The sequence below is a fragment of the Chelonoidis abingdonii genome, chromosome 26 (genome assembly GCF_003597395.2).
Source record: "Chelonoidis abingdonii isolate Lonesome George chromosome 26, CheloAbing_2.0, whole genome shotgun sequence".
NCBI lineage: Eukaryota > Metazoa > Chordata > Testudines > Testudinidae > Chelonoidis > Chelonoidis abingdonii.
Genome location: NC_133794.1, coordinates 5,640,884 through 5,648,894, shown reverse-complemented (window position 1 = coordinate 5,648,894; position 8,011 = coordinate 5,640,884).

The window sequence follows — 8,011 nt, the reverse complement described above, 5'->3', positions numbered from 1 at the left end:
ACTTCCCCGCTCTTGTGCCCCTCGGAGCCGATGGGGCAGGAGCGGCTGAACAGCCAACCGCGAGGTTGGAGACCTCGGAGCGGTTCCACTTTCGGGCTGTGAGGAATATGCTGGTTCCCCGCCATGGAGAGGGGCCTCGGGGGGTTCCTAGGGCTCAGCGAACTTGTGGCTTCCTGGCACTTTCTCTGGAACAGCTTGTCTATCGAGTGCCCCTTTGATCCTGGCTGAACAGCAGATAAAAGCCGGCGGCATCCATCTCTTTTAATTAGTGCCACTTCATTTCCTGTTGATCAGGTTGTCCTTGCCAGGATGCTGCTCGCCACCTCCTCTGAACAGCACTCACTGGGGCTGGTGCCCTGGGCATCCCCTTGCGAGATGGGGGGGTCTCCGGACTGTCACTGTGTGTGGCCAGAGGCAGAGGGCAGCTGGCTTGGGAGGTGACACTTTCTACCTTCTCCTTGTTCTCATCCCCGAACTCAGGCTCATGGCTTCCGAAAGCTGTGAGGCTGCTGTTAGGATACAGATATTCAGGCCTGTCTGCAAAGGCCTATACTTTAAGAATTTAGGTGTATTCTTATCACTTAGCTAGTTATAGAGGTATAGAAGAAAGAATCAAAATCACTGTCTGTGTAATGGCCTCTCTTACTGTGACAGGCTAAGATGTAGTTAGGCAGCCATAAGCTGGGAGGTGTATGGTCACATCCTCACATTCCAAACTGGTCACATTGAAATAAGGTGTGATGAACTGAGACTGTTCTTAATGTTTGCTCTGAACACTGTGTTGGTGCCTCAGTGTCCCCTAGGCAGTTCTTAAGTATCTAGGTGGTGGGATAAGGGGGTGTGATTGCTTGGCCTGGCAGCAAGGGCTCACATGTGCCGCCTAAAAAGATGCCTGGCACTCTGTCTCCTAGCAACTGATGGGCGGGCCCTCCTCTCAAAGGTGCCAGCGAAGGTTTTGGAGACAAAGGGATCAGGTGACCTCCTGGCCCGGGAAAGGGCCGAGCAGAGAGGAGGGCTGGAGGGGGAGTTAGTCTGGAGCTTGCTGGGACGAGAGTGAAGGGCAGACCTAGGGGTCTGGCTCACTGCCCCCAGAATGGACCCGGCCCGAGGGGTCTGGTTCGCTGTATCTACAAGCTCTATTTTAGACCCTGTTCTCGTCATCGAATAAACCTCTGTTTTGCTGGCTAAGAGTCACGTCTGACTGCAAAGTGGCGGTGGCAGGACCCTGTGGCCCCACGGACCCGCCTGGGTGGGCTCGCTGTGGAAGCACACGGAGGGGCAGAGGATGCTGAATGCTCCAAGGAGAGACCCAGGAGGTGAAGACGGTGTGAGCTTCTTGCCCTGAACAAGTCTGGCTCCAAGGAAGGGAGGCTCCCAAGTCCTGCTGGCTTTGTGGGGAGCAGTTCCAGAGCATCGCCCGGGGATCCGTTGACACTGGTGGCAGCGGAGAGAGATACTGCCCCCCGTGGATGGCGCTTCCTGCAGTAAGTGACTGGGGAGCAGTAAAACAAAGGAGGGAAATGAGGACCAGGCATGCTGAAGGCTGAGAGAGAACGGTTTCAGGGGGCAGTTAACCTCTGGAAGTGTGGACCAGCGAGAAGGACTGTTGGAGTAACAGGGTCCCCCACCCTGAGGATTGCAGGGAGCAGTCTCAGGGGCGGAGGAGAGCTTGCCGCTCGACCCTGGGAGATGAGAAGGATTTTGCAGTAGGCAGGGTTCCTCTGGGGATTGCAGGAGCAGTCCCAGGGCAAGGAGTCTGCAGCTCGACCCTGGCAAAGAGGGTGGTGACTCACGAGAAGGGCTGGCAATCAGGGGTTCTTCCTGGAAACCATGGGGGAGCCAAAGCACACAGCGCCTGTGAGTCCAGAGCCACTTGGGAACGGTGAAGTGATGGCCTATCACCAGCTCCTTAAGAAGGACATTGTGATCCTGTGCACAAAGAGAGCACTTAGCAGGGGAGTTCACCAAGGCACAGTTAATCTGTGCAGTTGGAGGAGGAGGACCGCTCTGGGAGCAGATTCCTGACCCAGATGATGGGCTACAAGAGGATCTGGAGCGCTGGAGTGCAGCAGCCAGGCATCCCCAAGAGTCTGGTCGCCAATCAGACAAGGGTCTTCATGATGGGTTCCCATCAGGGGATCGGGAGACGAGCTGGGATGGGAGCAGAGCCCGAGAGAGCGAGGAAGCCAGAGCAGAGAGCTCGCTGCCTGCCCCCACTGAGAACACGCAAGGGCGAGCGCTGAGCAGGGGAGCTGAGACCCCAGCTGAATATGGGGGGACACCCAGCAGGGCAGGTCAGCTGCCAACCAGGTTTGCCTTGGTCCAGACGTGCTGCTGGGAAGTGATTACACAGCAGGGAGGGAGCTACCAGGGACAGGCTCAGAGGGGCTGTGACCCCAGGCGCCCAGCAGTGAGAGGGGAGCAGGTCCCACTCCTGCCCCAGCAGCTGAATCCCAGGACCGAGCTGCAGAGAGATCCTCCTTGGAGAAGCTGAGGGAACTGCTGGCCACAGCGCTGGCAAACCCCTTGGGGAAGGCTGCAGGGACAGAGCCCTGCGGGAGAAGGATTCACTGTCCAGGGAATGGGCTCCCAAGAGGAAGTAGAACTGGGAGAATCGGGAGAGCCAGCTGTGGTTGCCTGCCAGAATCCACAGGGTTCTTCCCTCGTCAAGCTGCTGGATGGGAGGAGAGTGAGGGGACCCTGGACCGCAAAGGGGAGGATTGGGAGGAGATGGGCAAAGACCCCTGGTGGATCTCTTTCCTGAGGTGGAGCCAATCTCCCATCAGTGTTCCCCATTCAGAGTCACTGGGAAAGCAACCCAGATCCTGGAGAGAGAGGTCAAGATATCGCTGGCTTTTAGATGGGATCCAGCCCGTTTTACAGCCCATGGGCCTCATCCGTGGGGCTGATCCCCAAGGGAGACAGGACGGTCTGGTTTATGGGGGCTATCAGAAGCTTAAAGCCATACAGTACCGATGCCGACCCCATGCCTAGGCCTGGGAGATTCTAGACAAGCAGAGGGGATGGAGAACTTGCCCTGGCAGACACTGATAACATGTGCATCTTTAGCCAGACCTGGGAGGAACAGGTGTCCCAGGGGAGAGGAGGCTGGGCTGCCTCAAGGAGGTGGGACTGACTTTAAAAGCTGGAAAGTTAAGATGGGGATGCAGAGGTGTTGTGTCTGGGCCACAACGGTGGGTAGCGGCTGCCCAAGCCCAGAGCTGGCCAAGGCCAAATGGGGGCTCTTAACCAAGAGAGGCCCGAATCGCAGCCCAGAGTGCTGGGAGAAGACCCTGTCCCAGTTTAAACCCCAGGAGTATGGGGTGGCAAAAGGGTACAGGCCGCATAAACCTTCCACAGATGCGGCCTGCAAGTGCCATCAAGCACACTCAAGCCAAGAGAGGGCACAAAACTGGAGGGCCTGGTGTAACTCCACCAAGGAATGGGAGAGATGCTGGGGCATCCATGGGAACGTTGGTGAGTTCGAACTTCCCCAGGTCACTGGCTGGAGTGACCTCGCTCAGTTCGGTTCTCGAAGGGGGAGAGAGGTGTACGAACTGGGACTGTTCTTAAATGTTGCTCTGAATACTGTGTTGGTGGCCTCAGTGTCCCCTAGGCAGTCTTAAAGTATCTAGGTGGGGGATAAGGGGGTGTGATTGCTACGAGGAAGGGCCAGTGCAGCCTAAATGCCGGGCACTCTGTCTCCTATCAACTGATGGGCTGGGCCCCTCCTCTGCCAAAGTGCCAACTGAAGGTGTTGGAGACAAGGAGATCAGGTGACTCTCCTGGCCCGGGAAAAGGAGCTGAGCGAGAGGAGGGCTGACGGGGGATTGTTAGTCTGCGAGCTTGCTGGGGAACGAGGAGTGAAGTGCGACCTCGGGGGTCTGGCTCATGCCCCCGAAATGGACCGAGCCTGAAGGGGTCTGGTTGCTAACAGTACTTACAAGCTCTGTTTTGAGACCGCTGTTTCCTGCATCGACATAAACCTCGTGTTACTGGTTGGTGAGAGTCACGTCTGACTGCATAGTGATGGAGTCAAGGAACCCTGTGGTCTTTCCCAGACTCCCGCCTGAGGTGTGTAGCCCTCAGCAAAATGTGGGACAGCACAAACGGAGGTGGGCAAGAGGAGCTGAATGCTTCCAAGAGTGAGACCGCAGGAGGTGCAAGACGTTTGAGTTCGTTGCCCTGAACAGTCTGCTCCAAGGAGAGGAGGCTCCCCAAAGTCCTGCGTAGGCTTTGTGGGAAGCGTTCCAGAGCATCGCCGGGGACTCCGTGACATAAGGTGCTATTGGAAATACAATCCTGCCCTGATATTCCATCACCTCCAGAGAAAGGGAAGAGCTAGAAGATGTGAAAGGAAACTTAGTTGATCGCATCCTGTCTGGCAGAGAACTCACTTATCAATAGACACGTTGGAAAACCGCTTATGTCTGTATGAGATGTAGTTGTGAACTCCTCACTTCTGTATTTTTGTCATGTTTATTTGCGTGGTCGCTGTTGGGTTCTGTAATTGTTTCTGTCTGCTGTATAATTAATTTTCGTTGGGTGTAAACCAATGAGAGTGGTGAGATATAGTTGGTTAAATAACTATGTTACAAATTTATAGGATTGGTTAGTTAAATTTCGAGTAAAATAATTGGTTAAGGAATAGCTAAGCAAACAACAGGTTTTACTATATAGGAAATGGGGAACAGGGACTGGGATGGAGGAATTAAAATCATGTCTTGCTAAAGGGGAAAATGGGAACAGGGGATGGGAACAGGAACAGGGACAAAGGCAACAGGCTCTGTGGTGTCAGAGCTGGGAAGGGGGCCACTAAGGAAGGAAACTGGAATCATGCTTGCTGGAAGTTCACCCCAATAAACATTGAATTGTTTGCGCCTTTGGACTTCGGGTATTGTTGCTCTCTGTTCATGCGAGAAGGACCAGGGAAGTAAGAGGGTGAAGGAATAAGCCCCCTAACAGCTGCATCTGGGGCGCAGGGACGGGGGCTGCCTTGGGGCTCAGAGCTTGCAGCTTGAGGACAAAGAGGAGGCTACGAGATCGCACCCACCTGGCTGGTGGGGCGAGGAGAGAGTTGCCTGCGGAAGCCTCTCCTGAGGGGGATTGAAACAAACCCACAGAATCCTTGTTGGGGAAGGAAAATGGCCAGAGGGGCCTGGGAAGGCCACGTGATGGGAAAGTCAGAGGGTGACAAAAGGAACCCAGATAACTCCGGGTATGTGAATAACCAAGCCTGCCCCGGTGAGCTGGCCACGCCAGGGGCTGGGGTATCTCAGCAGCTTTGCTAGCCCTAGCTATGGGAGTTGTTTCTCTTGCCTAGCCCTGGGCTATTACTGATGTTGTACAGCTGGGACCTGAGGCACAGAGACTAAGTGACTTGACCAAGACCACACAGGGAGTCAGTGGCAGAGTGGGGAATTGAGCCCAGATCTCCTGAGGCTGAACCCCTGGATCGTCCTTCCTCCCCCCACTGCCTGGATCTCCCAGTCCCACCCCTCCAGGCTTCCCTCTTTGCTCCCTCTGCCCCCAGCACTGCAGCTCAGGGACCTGCTAGGAGCATTCACCCTCTGGGCTGTGGTTAATTGGCCTCTCTCATGCATTCACAGCCACTTGTTTCTTGTTCGACTCTCCCCACCCTCCCTGCCGCAACCTGAGTGGCAGAATGACTCATGGCCCAGCAGGCTCTGCCCTGCCTAGGGAGTGGGCCTGGCCTCTCTCCTCTCCCCAGCATGGTTGAGGCTTTCCCCAGCCCTCCTTTGTGCTGAGGGGCAGCCTGGTGCTGGGAAGGGGGGAAGGGGAGTGGGTCCCTCAGTCCAAGGCAGCAGCTCCAGGAGAGATGCTCAGATTCTCCCGCTCCTCCAGTCCCGGCTTTTGTTTCGTAGTCGTAAATCATGGCCTACCAGTCTGCCCCATGACATCACTGCCAGCCAATGGGAGTGCAGAGCTGCTGCCAGGGCAGGGGCTCACGGGCGACTGGCAGAGGGCATGTAGGGCAGCGGGAAAGGCGCTATTCCCACGGTGCGTTGTTAGGTCAGGCCCCAGGTCTGAGCCAAGCAGCAAACGATGCAGCTGCAGGGAGATGGATTCTGTGCTGGCTTAGGAGGGTTGCACAGGATGTACCGTCAACCTTTGGCCCAGTCACTATCCAAAGGAAGTTCTGTCTAGTGCTTAGAGCAGTGGGGACTGGGAGCCAGGACTCCTGGGTTCTACTCCCAGCTCTGGGAGGGCAGTGGGGTCTCGTGGTTAGAGTGGGGGAGGGGCAGGGAGTCAGGGCTTCTGGTTTCTATTCCTGATTCTGAGTCAATATGTCTAGTGGGGATTTATTTACAATCTAAATATAGCAAAGAGGGTACACCACAGCAATGAACTGTGGGCTCAGGGGACAGAGTAGGCATGAGACACTCAGTGATTTCAATGGCAGCCCGAGATCGGAACGTGCGCCCTGACGCAACGGGAATTTGGTGGGTCTCAGCCATGAACAGAACTAGTACCAGCTGGCTTCTTGCTCTTGATTGAAGCAGAAGTGCCGAGGACGCTGAGCTGGAGCTGAGGTCCTGGCAGGAAGTGGTGGGAGGCAGAACCCTCTCTCAGGGTTCCCTCCCGACTCTGAATTCTGGGGTACAGATGTGGGAACCCGCATGAAAGACCTTCTAAGCTTATATTCCACCAGCTTAGGTTAAAAACTTCCCCAAGGCACAAATTCCTTACCCTGGGATGGTATTGCTGTCACCACCAAGTGAGTTAGACAAAGATTCAGGAAAAGGACCACTTGGAGTTCCTGCTTCCCCAAAATATTCCCCCAGGCCCCTTCACCCCCTTTCCTGGGGAGCCTTGAGAATAATATACCAACCAAATAGGTAACCAAGGTGAGCACAGACCAGCCCCTTGGGTTTTTAGGACACTAAAAACTTATCAGGTTCTTAAAAACACAACTTCATAATAAAGAAAAAAGTAAAAGAAGCGCCTCTGTAAAATCAGGATGGAAGGCAATTTTACAGGGTAATAAGATTTAAAACACAGAGGATTCTCCTCTAGGCAAAACTTTAAAGTTACAGAAAAAAACAGGAATAAGCCTCCCTCTTAGCCTAGGGAAAATCCACAAGCTAAAACAAAAGATACGCTAAGGCATTTCCTTGCTATTACTTACAATTTCTGTAATATTAGATGTATCATTTCAGTAGGAGCTGGATTACTTGCTTGGTCTCTCTCTTTGTCTCAGAGACAACAACACACAGAGCACAAAACGACAACCTTCCCCCACAGATTTGAAAGTATCTTCTCCCCTTATTGGTCCTTTTGGTCAACCAGGTTATTTGAGCTGCTTAACCCTTTACAGGTGAAGGAGGGATTTGATGCCACGCTTAGCTGTGTGTTCATGACACCTGCCTTGCTGTGGCTCACTGTGTGCCCCCTGAGGATCAGATGAGGTGCTGGGACTGGCAGTCTGCCAATTGCGCTGAGTACACGTTATAAATACAACAAGCAGAACCAGCTCCCAGCCACAGCCCTGCACCTTGGTCCCGTGCCAGTGGTGGCCAGTGGGGTGGCTAAAGGAAGAAGAAGGTCTAGTGGTCAAGGACGCTAGCCTGAGATGTAGGTGAGCCAGGTTCAAATCCCTGCTCTGCCACAGACTCTCTGTGTGACCTCAGGCAAGTCACTTAGTCTCTCTGGGCCTGCAGTCCCATCTGCCCACTGGCGATAGCATCCCCGCCCCCTGTAGGGATGTGTGAAGGAGGGCAGATGAGCACAACAGATAGAAAGGCTTAAAGCTTTGTTTAAAAACACAATTCTAAGGTCTTATCTATACACAAAAGCTTAACTCTGTCGGTAGAGTCACCTAGTGTGAAGCTGGTTAGCCCGATACCAAGGTGCCTTGAACCAGTCTAGCTATTCCTGACAGGAAGGGGAGCAAATCACCTTTACTTTGGCATACCTGCATCCGTGCTAGAGGCTGTGGGAGTATGACTGTATCGGGAACTGACACAGTTCTACCAGTGCAACCACACTG